General features: G+C 35.4%; 1 protein-coding gene across 4 annotated transcripts in view; it reads left to right on the top strand.

The window, feature by feature from the left end:
• The first annotated feature begins 202 nt into the window (after positions 1 to 202).
• EHF (ETS homologous factor) overlaps positions 203 to 15,631 on the top strand; it is a 44,248-nt gene continuing 28,819 nt past the window's right edge. For 3 of the 4 annotated variants that reach the window (XM_070761016.1, XM_070761007.1, XM_070760999.1), the window contains exon 1: positions 203 to 371. The gene's annotated coding sequence lies outside the window, so the exon portion shown is untranslated. The remainder of the gene's footprint in view (positions 372 to 15,631) is intronic. The other variant, XM_070761024.1, reaches the window with a different exon arrangement.

The following is a 15,631-nucleotide window of genomic DNA, read 5'->3' as shown; positions in this document are numbered from 1 at the left end:
CTCATCCATTAAATAGACTCTTTTTTGTTCTCAGGACACAAATGTAACCTGGTTAGACTTGTTTTGTTTGTGCGTGAAGGTGTGAGTTGGCTGGCTGTATGCAAATATTTGCAAGCACTGTTTTTTTTTAAGTTTAATTTTAGAAGATCCAATCAGAATAACAGGAAGTGACCTAAGGGATTCCACAATTGGACAGGTAAGCATTCTAAAAGATGTTTTAAAATTAATAACACATCCATTTATCTTCACTGCTACGAGTGAAGTGATAGCCTGCCACCTATGTTTACTTAATAGCTGACATACTTTGGCCACTCTTTTTACTTTTTGCTCTAACTAAAGGATTTCCTCAACAGAATCAGCAGCTAAATGAGGTAAGGGCTTTTTACTTGGTCTCTCTTTCAGTTTTTTTTTCTCCCCTTTCTTAAACAACCACCAGGATTGGAATTTTTAAAAATGCTTAAGTACATGCACTGTTTAGCTATGATGATAAACTTTCTACTCTGAAAATACAGGTGGCATTCTTTGATCAAAAGCTGTTGAGCTTGTTAAAGAATTTGGCTGCCATCCTACTCTTTGGTAACTTGAAGTTCGGTGAAATCAGTGAATTTAAAGTATCATAGCTATGTATAAGCTGCAGTGATTTGCTCCACCAGTAGAAATGTAGAGCACATTTGAAGTAAAAATGCTAATAATAATAATAATAATAATAATAATAATAATAATAATAATAATACCTTAATTTTTTTATTTTGATTTTTGTATGCTCTGATACAGTCACTAACTTGAAGTAAAACAATCAAGTGGAGGTGGGGGGGATGACAATTCTTAAGAGTTGTTTGCAAGAACTAACTTTTAGATAGACTTAATTTTTGGATGTTCCTTGATTGTCTATTTTTGAATTATGGGCAGACCAGAAGTGACATATATTGAGTACATTGCTCTGAGTTTTCTTAAACATATGAGATGCTAGTTTTAGTAATATTAGAAACTTGCCTAACTCATGGATCAGCACCAAATGGTGTGTTTGCCTCTCTAATGAAAACTTTGGCAAAGTAGTTTATGGCTAGCATTGGCAACTCTGGAATTACTAATAGCTCTGTATCATGAAATTGTACCAAAATGTTTCCTATTCTGGTCTGATCTCAGTCAAAGAAAACATTCCCAATTATCTTACCCAGTCTCCAGAAAAATAGCTCTGGTTGCTTTCCCATCAGTTCCACTCTCTTAATTATTTCTACAGCTTTATATACTATAAATTTGGAACTTTAGCATAATGGAATAACAGCAAAATAGGGACTAGGATTTCATTTTGGTATACTGTAAGATGTGTCCATTTCCAATGGCTTTCACTACTCTTTTTATCTGAGTAACTCAGACACATTAGAGAGGGTTTAAATGTAACTTGACAGTATATTATAGTATTTTTAGGAATATATAAGCTGTGCACTTACAGTACATTCCTAGTCATTCTAGAAGGTTTGCCACAGTGATTATCTAATATATATTTGTATAAGCTTTGTTCTTGGGTTATTTATGAAAAGAGATTGAATGTATATTCTGTGTCTGCATGAACAACCTGGATATGCAGTATAACAGGCAATGTTTAACATTTTCATTTGAAGTTTAATATTAACCAGAATTCTGAGGTTGATAATTTTTATTGATAGCTAGGAAATAATTTCTCTCAAAGAGATAGCAAAGGGAATGTTGCTTATAATGCTACATAAATTCAAGACAGATAAAATGTCTGGCAATAACATCAAACTGAAGGCAATACATTCCTTTTCTGAATGTTTTTTTAACATATTATTATGAGAAAAAAGATAAACAGACTCAGTTACCAGTTATTTTTATTTTATGCTAAAAATGTATTTTGCATTTTCACCCTCGTCCACTTTGGCCCAGATCCTATGTGTGCTTAGCTAGAAGTTAGTTCACCCAGTAAATTCATTTCTAAGCCAAATTAAAAGAAAACACTGCAATAAATTAGTATTTATTGCTTTGCTTTTTGCTTTTTAAAATGTTTAAATCTAATGCATTATTTTTATTTATTTATTTTATTAATTAGATTTGTATGCCGCCCCTCTCCTTCTATCCTTTCAACAGTTCCATTTTTTACATTTTTCTATAAATTATAAGGGCAGAACGGTAAACATTTTACATTAAGAAATTCCTACAATCACTCAATACAATTGCATATAACAGATACGCTTCCATTATATTGTATATATTGCCCAAAGTAGTGTTCAAATATTAAAATATCCTGTTATTGTCATTGCAAAGGATGGCTGATACTACAGTGAGGTAGAAATATAAAATTGTTTACAAATATGAGTTCACATCATCTAGAAATATGACATACACAGAGACACATCCCTTGGGAGTATAATTTTCCTTATATGTGATCAAGAGTACATGATCAAGAAAACTAGATTTTTCTAATAAGATATAGAAAAATGCTAAGGAATATAGAATTACTGGGACAGAGAGCTTTCTTTATGTTCTACAACTTAATTATAAAACCTGGATATAGGGATCTGATCAGATAGTGATTACTCTACCTAATTTCCTTGCTCATGCTGCTATTTTTATATACAGAAAGTGGCAGTATAAGATTGTGACACAAGAAAGCCATTTCTATGCCATTAGTTGTTTGTTAAATGTTGCAATTGAGGACTTATTGTGAGGTTTCTTACCTTTGCAATTTACTTAATCCAAAAGATTATACAAATCTGCAAAACGGCCACTAATACAGACAGACAGACAGACAGACAGACAGACAGACAGACAGACAGAAAGACAAACACAGACAGAGTGATTAGACTTCTTGCATTAATTCATCATTCCTTCAAGAGCTTCAGAGGAAATCAAAGTTGTATTTGTATACAAATCCTTTGAAATAATTCCCATTTTCTAAGTGAACTAGAAATTGAATTTTCCATGCATAGATGTAAACTTTTATCTATTAACCTATTAGAATTTATTTCAATTGACTGAACACTGTAGATGAAAATAACTTAGGGTAGATGAAAACAACTTAAGGTAGATGAAAATAATTTAGGTTCAGCCAATGAATTGTCCTATTATAGATTTTTCATCTGACTAATCATTTCTAGCATTGCTCTGAAAAACAACAGTCCTAATCATTATGAAAACCAATGTTATTAAACTGATTTGTAGTGTTGAGTCTTAACCATTGATATTTGTTTATTTCAATAGTCTTACCAATGCACAAAAATTTGGTAAAATTAGTTTTCATATTCTTTGTAATGGAGGGTGAACTCCATCTGAACTTTCTTTTCACAAAGAATTGACTTCTCTGTCTAATACAGGAAATTCACATAGGGCACTAGATCATAGAACACATAATTATTTTAAGACAAATTATATCTCTACTTCCCAACCAACATAGCTTTCTCCAAGTAGACAATTTGTGTAGTCAGCATTTAAAAGCACAAAGTAAACAACATTAAATTAGATATAGAAGTTGACATCATACACCAACAGATGTTAACTACGCTAATAATAGTTTCATTACCAACTAGAATTCTTTTAAAATGAAAACACTTGCCTATATGAATACATTTCTTAAAACTCCTTATTTTATCAAGTTTGTATTGAATTCTATCATCCTGTGTTATAAAACAGTTTAGATACAACAAATACGGATTGGAGGGTTTTTTTTTTCACTTCCAAACTTTTAGTGTAGTTTAACACCAATGAATCCAACTCTTTGTGCAACCTCTCTCTTTTGAGTTTATCCATGAAATGAATACAGTCACTGTTCTCTAGGAATGGAGGGGATTTATATTTTGGGGTCAAGAGAATGGCAGCATTTGAAGACCTAAAGGGTACAATGATGAGATATATCAGAGGCATAATTCTGTCATGTGTAGGGATGGAATCCAACATATAGTAGCTTATATACAAAGAAAAAAAATACAACGTAAAAAGCTTTTACTCTGAATTGGATTCTGGTTACCACATTTCAGTATTAGAGTATTCTATTAAATTAGAAATCTAATAGAAAGATAATGCAGCACAACTTCCTAGGCCAGTGTTGGCAAACCTCTTTTTCCTCGGGCGCCGAAAGTGCATCTGTGTGTACTGTCGTGCATGTGTGAGTGCCCACTCCCATAATTCAATGCCTGGGTAGGATGAAAATTGTTTCTCTGGAGGCCAGAAACAGCCCATTTCCCAATATCTGATGGGCCCAGTAAGCCCATTTTTCACCCTCCCCAGGCTCCAGAAGCTTCCCTGGAGCCTGGGGAGGGTGAAAACATCTTCCACCACCACCTACTGGAAGCAGAAATCAGCCCCCCCAGAGCTTCCATACGAGCCAAAAATCACCTGGCCGGCATGCACACGCATGCTGGAACTAGGGCAACGGCTCTCGTGCCAGCAGCTCTCATGCCATAGGTTCACCATCATTGTCCTAGGCAATATCTAATGAAAAGAATATTCAATTGCCCCATCTGTATGTAAACAAATTTAAGTTAAAGGGTATTACAGATTAACAGATTTGGAAGGGCAAGCCATCTAGTCCAATCCCATGCCCAAGCAGAAGACCCTATATTCAATAGTGGGTTCTAAAACCCTTTACACGTGCAATACTTCTGCACATTCTGGGTAGGTGGGTGAAACCTCCTGCCACTGGCACTACTGGTTCTAAGAACCGGGCAGAACCAGGAGCAACCCACCACTACTTACATCTGCCTCTACCTAGAATCAAATTCACAAGCCCCTGACTGTGAGGCAACAACTCCACCCCTAGGCCAAAGCAGTTATTACTGAAATATTCTACGTAGGGCTAATCTTTTATAAATCACTAGACTCTATTTTGCATAAAAAGAATGTCTGGTTCAATCTGAGGCATTTTCAGTAGAAACCATGGGCATTTCTTGAAGAGCTACTGATTCAAAACTAGGCAACATAAAGTAAAACTAATTAATAAATTAAAAAATTGCAGGTGCCTTCCCAGAATTTAAGGGTGTTTTTGTCATTTTACTTCTGAAATGTTATAGGAAGTTGTTAATAATCGCTGAAGATTTCATGAGAGAATATGTAATCTCAAAGGATTTTATGTGGACATCAAAAAACCGTTGGATTTTGTGATCCACAAATTATTGTGGCTATTTATTAATTCTTATTATGGCTATTTATTCATTCAGCTGAATTCTTGATTGTACTGATGTTTGGCACCTGTGGAAAAATATCTGTCTGATATAGACCACATGTGTTGAGGGTCTGATTCAACATATAGCAATTTGTTTTCTGAAATTTGTGATTTTCCTAGGTAAATGTGTTAGCAAAAACTTCAGAAGAGAAGGATTTAGGGGTAGTGATTTCTGACAGTCTCAAAATGGGTGAGCAGTGTGGTCAGGCAGTAGGAAAAGCAAGTAGGATGCTTGGCTGCATAGCTAGATGTATAACAAGCAGGAAGAGGGAGATTGTGATCCCCTTATATAGAGTGCTGGTGAGACCACATTTGGAATACTGTGTTCAGTTCTGGAGACCTCACCTACAAAAAGATATTGACAAAATTGAACGGGTCCAAAGACGGGCTACAAGAATGGTGGAAGGTCTTAAGCATAAAACGTATCAGGAAAGACTTAATGAACTCAATATGTATAGTCTGGAGGACAGAAGGAAAAGGGGGGACATGATCGAAACATTTAAATATGTTAAAGGGTTAAATAAGGTTCAGGAGGGAAGTGTTTTTAATAGGAAAGTGAACACAAGAACAAGGGGACACAATCTGAAGTTAGTTGGGGGAAAGATCAAAAGAAATGTGAGAAAATATTATTTCACTGAAAGAGTAGTAGATCCTTGGAACAAACTTCCAGCAGACGTGGTTGGTAAATCCACAGTAACTGAATTTAAACATGCCTGGGATAAACATATATCCATTGTAAGATAAAATACAGGAAATAGTATAAGGGCAGACTAGATGGACCATGAGGTCTTTTTCTGCCGTCAGTCTTCTATGTTTCTAATTCTCAGTCATTATATTATTTTATTATAGCATTTAAATAAGACATATATTGGTTTATGCTATGTTTGTCTGATTGGACATAAAAGTTAAACAATAGTTCAGTTATAGCTTTTCATCTATCATGATAGTGATGCATACTCTACTTTGAAGAAAGAAGAGAAATTGCAACTATATTATTAAGCATTTTGTAAATGTAGTGGAAGCCCCGGTGAAGTAAAATTAATAGCTTTAAACAAACCTGGGCAAACTTGGTATAATTTGCATGAATATAATTGAAATAATACTGTATTATATTATATTAAGTACAGTAAGTAAATCATCCCATAAGTAAATCCCAACATGGCACCAAATATAGAACACTTAGGAGTATATATTTGTTTATCAGTCCTACTAAATAGAAAATTACATATTAAAAATAAAATTAGCAAATGAACATTTGGCAAAATTGAGTTCTCTATATTAATATTCTATAATATCATAAAGACATTTTTACTCATAGCATTCAATGTGCTATTTAGGAACTATTTAACAGTTGCCTGCGAAATTATGTAAGTAACAAGTTCCCAACTCATATGCAGCAAAGCTTCTTGTTGGTTCTACATAGTATCCAGATCTGTTCTACAGAGCATGAGGTTGAAGAACAAAGGAAAAATCCGTTCCATTGAATGGCATTCTACTGAGGGAGTGACACCACTAGTTATATATAACCTAAAATGTGTTTTTAATATGAACATAGGAGTACTTCAACTTAAGTGATGTGTAATCCCTAGCTACAACAAATGTACAACTAAAAAACTTCAAAGTTACATTATCAGTGATAATGTATGTGGCTCAATGTAATAGCAGAAGCTTATCGTAACATACTTACAATTAGAGCATTCTATTTAGGACAATAAGTGCATGAAAGCTACTGATAACATGAAAAAATGCATAGGCAGAAACCTTGTTAACCAGAAAGAAAGTTTTAAATTGAAAAAAATATTTGTCAGAGATAAGACAATGATAATAGCAATGTTAAAATATATACTGTATATACTCAGATTAGGGCTAATATTGTAGACTATGGTGTAAGTGGAAATAAGTTTATAATAAGATGAAAATAAAGCTATTATCTGTAAAATGCCCAGAGATGGGCAGTATCTACATTTGCTAGATGATTACAATAGATAGGTAGGTAGGTAGGTAGATAGATAGATAGATAGATAGATAGATAGATAGATAGATAGATAGATAGATAGATAGATAGATATAGATAGATAGATAATTTGGTTCTAAATCACTCTTTTACTCTAAACTAGAAGACATTCCCAAATTCTGTTCTAGCAATAGGGCAAGATACAAGAAATTCAATTCAAACCTTTATTGTCAGAGTACAACATGTGTACAATGAGATTGGCTGCACTTCCCTTTGTGCACACAACACAGACACACACACCAACACAATACAACTCACAGTGAAAGATTTAAAAAAATCCCTAGCCCAGTGAATCCTACTAACAAACACTCAGTCCTATTGCATCATGTGAACTTATTGCACGTCGCTCTGGCCCTGAAAATCAATCATAACATGTTGTTATAGAGTTATTTTTAATTCAGGAGTCTGATAACCCACAGATAAAAACTGTTCTTCAGCCTGTTTGTGTGGCTGCCTATGCTTCTATATCTCCTTTCAGATGGTGGAAGACCAGGGTGTGAGTCATCTCTGGGGATTTAGCTCACTCTTCTAAGGCAGCAAGCCCTATCTATGTCATCTAGTGGTATCAGGGGACAGTCCACAATGCTCTGTAATGTCTTTCTACCCATGGCTGTCAAGCCACCATACCACATCATAATGCAATGACTGTGGATGCTTTCTATTATGGATTGGTAAAAGGAGGTAATCAGTTGTTGTTCCATTTTGTTTTTGTGCAAGATCCTAAGGAAGTAGAGTCTCTGTTGGGCCTTTCTGGCCACCTGGATTGGGTTGATTTTCCAGGTGAGATCTTCACTGAGATAGACTCCCAGGAATTTAAAGGAGGAAACTCTCCACATATTCCCCTTCGATGTAAAGTGGGGTAGGTTCCTCTCTCTTCTTGCAGAAATCTCACACCATCCCCTTTGTCTTTAAATTTAGATTTATTATTAGAGTTGGAAGGGACCTTGTAGGTCATCTAGTCCAACCCCCCTCTCAAGCAGGAGTTCTTAAACCAATTGAGACAGGTGGCAGTACAATCTCCCCTTGAAGGTTGCAAGTGTTGGTACTCTCACAACCTCCACTAGCAAGCTCTTCCACTGGTTGATTGCTCTCACCATCAGAAAGTTTCTCCTCACTTCCAGGTTGACTCTCTCCTTGGTCAGCTTCCAACAGTCTTGCTGATTTATTTTTATTTTATTTTATTTTATTTTATTTTATTTTATTTTATTTTATTTTATTTTATTTTATTTTATTTTATTTTATTTTATTTTATTTTATTTTATTTTATTTTATTTTATTTTATTTTATTTTATTTTATTTTATTTTATTTTATTTTATTTTATTTTATTTTATTTTATTTTATTTTATTTTATTTTATTTTATTTTATTTTATTTTATTTTATTTTATTTTATTTTATTTTATTTTATTTTATTTTATTTTATTTTATTTTATTTTATTTTATTTTATTTTATTTTATTTTATTTTATTTTATTTTATTTTATTTTATTTTATTTTACTTTACTTTACTTTACTTTACTTTACTTTACTTTACTTTATTTATTTATTATGTTCAGGTGCAGGTAGTTTTTGAACACTGGACAGTATAACACTGTCTCCAGGTCTAGTGTTTGGGCCATTTAATGTTTTAATGAGAAATTATTTCAGATACTAGGAAAACATTATTACTCATGATAGGATAGTTATAGATAGGCTCGTTTCTCAGCAATCCAACAAAGAAACCAAGGAATCTGAGTACAGGATGGCTTGTGAGATTTGTATCCCAGCAGATAATTCAAGTTGTATACTTACATGGTCAGGTATCAACTTGCTTTATTTTTTCTCATGTTTTTAGCAAATTTTTATCAGTTAAATGCAAACATTATTATATGTTAGGCTTTCATTTCATTGCCTTTGAGGCAGTAACTAATTTATAACACTGTAGCATTACTCTTTCGTGTTATGGAAAAATCAGCCAAGATGTTGTGGTTAGAAAAGCTGGTACACCCAATATAATTATATCTAAATTTGTCTTAATGGTTTTGACCAAATATAATATTATTATTACATATCGTTGTACTACAATTGCAGAAAAAAATCATTAATAAAAGCAGGCGGACAGATATAGTACTGCCTAATTGGTATTTTAATACTTTATCTCCCTCTTACGTTTTCTTTGCAATGATACATTTTTAATTATGTTAAAAATGACTGCTATTTGACAGAATTACAATGTAATATAAAAATATCATAGGAAAAGAATTTGGTGAAAAATTTAGGTTTCTTTGATTTTGGTGTGTGACTGTTGTGCAATGTTTGAAAGTTTTACTTACAGTGGTTTCTCTTTTTGTCTTTCTGCTAGGAATGATTTCTTTTTCTGCTGTTTATAATTATTATACAGTGGAACCCCGACATAAGAGCTGCTCTACTTAAGAGCAACTCGAGATAAGAGCTGGGAGGGGAGAGATATTTTTGTTCTACTTACAAGCCCAAATTCGAGATACAAGCGCCAAGGAGCTGTCTCCTGAAGCCAAACGCTAACTTCCGCGTTCGGCTTCAGGAGACAGCTGCGAAGCGGCGCGCGTGTTTTAAAAGGTTGCAGCCGGCCTGGGGGGCTCGGGGGGGTGCTTGCAGCTTTCTTTCTTGCTCTTTTTCTTTCTCTCTTTTACCTTCCCTTCCTCTATTTCTTCTTTTCTTTCTCCTTCCCACCTTCTTCCCTCCCTCCCTCCTTTCACTCATTCCTCTCTTACTCTCCCCTTTCATAAGTTTCCTTGCTTCCTTCCTCTGTTCCTGTCCCTTCCCCCTTTCTTGCTTTCTTGCTTTCTTGCTTTCTTTCTTGCTCTTTTTCTTTCTCTCTTTTACCTTCCCTTCCTCTATTTCTTCTTTTCTTTCTCCTTCCCACCTTCTTCCCTCCCTCCCTCCCTTCACTCATTCCTCTCTTACTCTCCCCTTTCATAAGTTTCCTTGCTTCCTTCCTCTGTTCCTGTCCCTTCCCTCTTTCCTTCCTTCCTTCCCACCCTCCGTCCATTCATTCACCCATTCCTCTCTTGATCGCTTAAAGCCGGTCCCTGGTGCAAAAAGGGTTGGGGACCTCTGTCCTACAGGATTGGGTGGCAGAGAAGTTGAACATATGTAAATTTAAAAGTTTAAGAAAGTTTACAAGTTAAGTGAAAGAAACTTCATTATTCATTTATATGTACATGTACATTTCTTCATTAAAAACATGGCTTTCTGCATAATTTAGACTAACTTTGTGAGTTTTTTGAGGGCTGGAACCAATTAAAATTATTTACATTAATTCCTATGGGGAAAAGTCGTTCGAGATAAGAGCTGCTCGACTTAAGAGCCCAGGTCCGGAACGAATTAAACTCGTATCTCGAGGTACCACTGTACTGAAAATGTGGTGGGTTTTGTTACAACTATACATTTTACTTCCTGGATATATAGAATGTTGTTACCAATGCAATGATATAGCTGCAGTCATAGACTGTTTCAGACACTGATCTCCTGTCAAATGAATTTTATGGAAGGATGCTATTATGGGCATTTCTCTTTATTTGTAGCTGGATCTAAAGCAAGAATGGAGAGTAGAAACTAAATGCATTTCTTTTTAAAGCATATTTATTCTCTGTACAGCAATTGTATTCCAAGACAGATCAGGGTGAGGTACTTTCTGGATTTCCTATGGCAATGGCGTTGAATCTTTAATTGTTGCTGGTTCCTTTCTTGTACTCAGAGATGTTTATTATCAGTCACATAACAAAGGAATCTTTGGTATGATCCAGAAATTTACTGCTGGTGCTCCTGGATTTGTTTGGTTAATGATATAGTTAGCGTTTGAACCTACACAACTAGTGATACCTGAATTTTGGTATTTAAATTCACATGTGCTTTTGGAAGTAACAACTTTAGCCCTGAAAATTTCTTCTTCGGGCTGTGGTTGTGCAACTGCCAATTTGGTTCCTTATTTATATAATTTAAAGAAACACGAATGAAGGTTTGGTTCTAATTTCTTCTCTAATCATTCTTGATGCATTTTCATGCTGAGATATAGTAAGATGAGAACATCAAGAAGGTTGATATTTTGAAAATATTTCAGTGAATTTAAGTTTTAAGTGGAAATGTGTTTGTTATTTATTCCAACTTCACATAAAAGCCAAGAAGCAGGCTAACATATTGAAAAATAAGCAATATTTATTCCATGTTCCCATGATCTATTAATAGTGGGAACTTAATAATCAATCTTATTCTGAATCATAAGGGAGACCAACAAATGCAAAATAGAAGTAAGTATCTAGTTTTGATATAGCTTACTCCTGATTCAGTTCATATTTTTAGTCTTAAGATCTGAATTCAAACATTGGGATCATTTCTGAATTCTGATCTGAAAGTGAAACTCCTTTATTTTCTCATGTACCGCTTCATTTCTTTTTCAATGCCAATACTCATTGTTAAAGACCTGTAGCCAATAAAGCAAATGCTTTTTGTATCTGGGAAATTGGGGAGGTTATTTAGAATGCCACAATTAACTTACATTGTCATCACCTTTGTCATGGTCCTTCCGAATGATTCTGGAAAATTGTAGACAGCAAAAGAAAAATTATAAACAAAATTTGCTCACATTTGTTTTATAATACAATCCCTCTTTGGAGATACTGAATATTATATTTGTTCTGTCATAAAGGGCTTCTTCATTTTTGGCTACACGGAAAAGTACATCAAATACTACAATCTCACAGGGCCCTCATCTTCCAAAAGCAATGAAATTTTGCTACTGATGTAAAAACATACCTATGAGCATTTAAAAGAAAAAACATCAGCAACAGGATGAGTGGAGTTTTAGTTATGCATCCTTTTCTTTGCTGTTTTGACTTTCAAATAATCTAGCCAGTAAGTCAAAAGTGAGTCTAAGCTCATCTCTGATAAGATGAATATATCAAATTTAAACAGCAGGTGCAATAATGATGATGAGGATAATAATAATAAAGATAATGTTGCCAACTCAAACAAAATTACTTGGAAGATAATGACAAGGTAACAGCAGGCCATGCCAACAATCAAATTAACAGTTTTGTTTATGGTACGTTTTACCTTGACAACTTATTTCCAGTCTTTTGATATATAAATGCTCTATTGTACTGCTGAATCCATCTTACTTTTGGTAAGCTTGCCAACAGCTTTACACAATAGGCAGGGGAGCTGTTTTCTGCTGCTTGCAGCAGCAAGAGAAAAGCAATTTAGGTTGAGAAATGTTGCTTTCAGCAGCTGATTAAGCAATCCATTTTTCCTTTGGCTTCTAAGGGGAAAGGGCATTTACTTAACTCTGTTAGAATTGAATAGAATCAAATCAAATTTTATTGGCCAAGTTTAATTGAAATTACACAAGGAATTTGACTTGCTGCGTATTTATTTGTTTGTTTGTTTGTTTGTTTGTTTGATTGATTGATTGATTGATTGATTGATTTTTTTTTAATGCCGCCCTTCTCTTTAGACTCAGGGCGGCTTACAACATGTTAGCAATAACACTTTTTAACAAAGCCAGCATATTTCCCCCCACAGTCCAGGTCCTCAAATATACTCTTAATGTACATAAAATAAAAGATAAGTTCATCAAGAATCATAAGGTACAACACTTATTGATAGTCCGGGTACAAATAAGCAATCAAATCATATTTGGAAACAGTCAATATAAATCATAAGGATACAAGCAACAAAATTACAGTCATACAGTCATTAGTGGGAAGAGATGGGCGATGGGAATGATGAGAAGATAAATAGTAGTAAATAGTTTGACAGTGTTGAGGGAATTATTTGTTTAGCAGAGTGATGGTGTTTGGAGAAAAACTGTTCTTGTGTCTAGTTGTTCTGGTTGTAATTTCTGAATTTCTTTTCGCTCAAACCTGTGGCTTGTAAAGATCCTTTTCTTTAGAATCGTGTTTCTCTGGCCGTTCACATGAGAACAAGTGAATAAAGATTACTAATGAGAATAGAACTGGAAGGGATCGTGGAAGTCTTTTAGTCCAACCCCCTGCTCAAGCAGGAGATCCTATACCCTTTTCAGCACCTTCAGTGCTGAAGCACCCACAACTTCAGAAGACAAACTGTTCCACTGGTTAATTGTCCTCACTGTTAAGAGGTTTCGTCTTCATTTTAGGATGTTTCTCTCTTTGATTAGTTTCCATTCATTGTTTCTTGTCTTGACTTCTTGTGCTTTGGAAAACGAGTTGACATCGTCTTCTTTGTGGCAGCCCTTCAAATACTGAAATATTTCTATCATGTCACTCCTAGTCCTTCTTTTGTCTAGAGTGATCATACTCAATTCCTGCAACAATTCTTCATATGCTTTTGTTTCCCGGCCCGTAATCATCTTAGTTGTTCTTTGCACTTTTTCCAAGATTGCAACATTTTTTTTCTAATGCGGTGAACCAAAATGGGATGGACTATTCCAGGTGTGGTCTTACTAAGGCTTTATAAAGAGGTACTAATACTTCATGTGATTTTCATTCTATGCCTCTGTTTATGCAACCAAGGACTGCATTAGCCTTTTTGGCTGCTGCTGCACACTGCTGCCTCATGTTTAAGTGATCATTCACTAGGACTCACTCCAAGGTCTCTCAAACAGTTACTCTCTTTCTGTCACCTGGCTGGGAAGCACTGAATTTATTTTTTTCGGAAATTTTATTTCATTTAGGCTTTTTGTTGTCTGCTATATTTCCAATATACCTTGCTCTCCCAAGGACAATCCTGTCTGTCCATCCATTACCCCGGGGGGGGAGTCACTGACCCCCTCGGAGAGGGTCCGCAACTTGGTCCTCCTCCTCGATCCACAGTTGACATTAGTGAAACATCTTTCAGCTGTGGCGAGGGGGGCGTTTGCCCAGGTTTGCCTGGTGCACCAGTTGCGATCCTATTTGGACCGGGAGTTACTGCTCACAGTCACTCATGCCCTCATCACCTCGAGGCTCGACTATTGTAACACTCTCTACATGGGGATACCTTTTAAAAGTGTTCGAAACTTCAGACTGTGCAGAATGCAGCTGTGAGAGCACTCATGGGCTTCCCTAAGTATGCCCATGTTACACCAACACTCCGCAGTCTGCATTGGTTGCCGATCAATTTCCGGTCACAATTCAAAGTGTTGGTTATGACCTATAAAGCCCTTCATGGCATCGGACCAAAATATCTCCAGGACCGCCTTCTGCCGTACAAATCCCAGCAACCAGTTAGGTCCCACAGAATTGGCCTTCTCCGGGTCCCGGCGACTAAACAATGCAGTCTGGCAGGACCCAGGGGAAGAGCCTTCTCTGTGATGGCCCCGACCCTCTGGAACCAACTCCCCCCAGAGATCAGAGTTGCCCCCACCCTCCTCGCCTTTCGTAAGCTCCTTAAAACTCACCTCTGTCGTCAGACAATGGGGAATTGAGATATTCCCTTCCCCCTAGGCCTATAAAATTTATCCATGGTATGTCTGTGTGTATGTTTGGTTTCTTAAATAAGGATCTTTTAAATTAATTTAAATATTAGATTTGTTACATATTGGTTCATCATTGTTGTTAGCCACCCCGAGTCTACGGAGAGGGGCGGCATACAAATCTAATAAATAAATAAATAAATTAATTAAATAAATAAGAACATCATGTACTGCACTTAAGATAGGGTGATAGGTTTCTCTAATTCATGCACTAATTTGTAAGATTCCATGTTTTCCCCAAAATAAAACCCTGTGTTATATTTTTTTGAAGCCTGAAATAAGTGCTTGGCCTTATTGCCATGCACTCAAAAGCCCAATTGGGCTTAGTGGTGGCGCAGTGGGTAGAGGTGGTGCAGTGGGTAGAGTGCAGTACTGCAGGCCACTCAAGTTGACTGCTAGATCTGCAGGTCAATAGTTCAAATCTCATCACCAGCTCAAGGTTGACTCAGCCTTCCATCCTTCCGAGGTGGGTAAAATGAGGACCTGGATTGTGGTGACAATATGTTGGCTCTGTTAAAAAATGCTATTGCTTACATGTTATAAGCCGCCCTAAATCTAAGGAGAAGGGTGACATTAAAAAACTTAAACAAACAAACAAACAAACAAATAAATAAACAAACAAATATTATCAGGGGATGTCTTATTTGGGGGGAAACAGGGTATTACAAATTCTTACAAAAACAAAAGAAAGCCATAAAGAGCATATTGCACTTTTTTATTTTAAAATATGGGAATGCTATTTTAAAAAGATTTATTTATTTGTTTGTTTGTTTGTTTGTTTGTTTGTTTGTTTGTTTGTTTGTTTAGATTTCTATGTTGCCCCTCTCCTTAGACTCAGGGCAACTCACAACAAAGATTAATACAAAACATATAAGAAATCTAAATTAAAATACATTCTAAAAACCCCAATACAGTGATACCTTGTCTTACAAACTTAATTGGTTCTGGGACGAGGTTCTTAAGGTGAAAAGTTTGTAAGATGAAACAATGTTT

The sequence above is a fragment of the Erythrolamprus reginae genome, chromosome 1 (assembly GCF_031021105.1).
Source record: "Erythrolamprus reginae isolate rEryReg1 chromosome 1, rEryReg1.hap1, whole genome shotgun sequence".
Classification (NCBI taxonomy): Eukaryota; Metazoa; Chordata; class Lepidosauria; order Squamata; family Dipsadidae; genus Erythrolamprus; species Erythrolamprus reginae.
This window is presented reverse-complemented; position numbering and strand designations above follow the sequence as displayed.